This window comes from Morone saxatilis, unplaced genomic scaffold (assembly GCF_004916995.1).
Source record: "Morone saxatilis isolate NCDOM2014 unplaced genomic scaffold, NCSU_SB_2.0 Contig21, whole genome shotgun sequence".
NCBI classification, from domain to species: Eukaryota; Metazoa; Chordata; class Actinopteri; family Moronidae; genus Morone; species Morone saxatilis.
Window position 1 is genome coordinate 15,128,949 of NW_023339774.1, and position 339 is coordinate 15,129,287.

Below are 339 nucleotides of genomic sequence, written 5' to 3' on the forward strand. Positions count from 1 at the left end.
GAAAGGATCCCTACAAAGATAGACTTCACCATACTCCATAGGCAAAAGCAGTAATTTTATCATGCATGTCACAAAAGCATCTTTGTTAGTGTTCCAACAATCAGAACCTCTGCTTTGGTCGAACTAAACATTTAAGGGCACCTTTAAGAACCATGGCATAGTTGTTTCATTGAAGTGAACAGTTAATTATATTGCAAAGGAAAGATGAAATGAAATAGAAATTTAGGATGAGAAAAAAATTAAAGCTCTGCCAAAAAAGTCACTCTACCTTTAGCCAAATAAACAAATCCCTCCCCCTTTTCTGACCCCCTTTACTTTTTTCTTTTTAATCAACTTTAT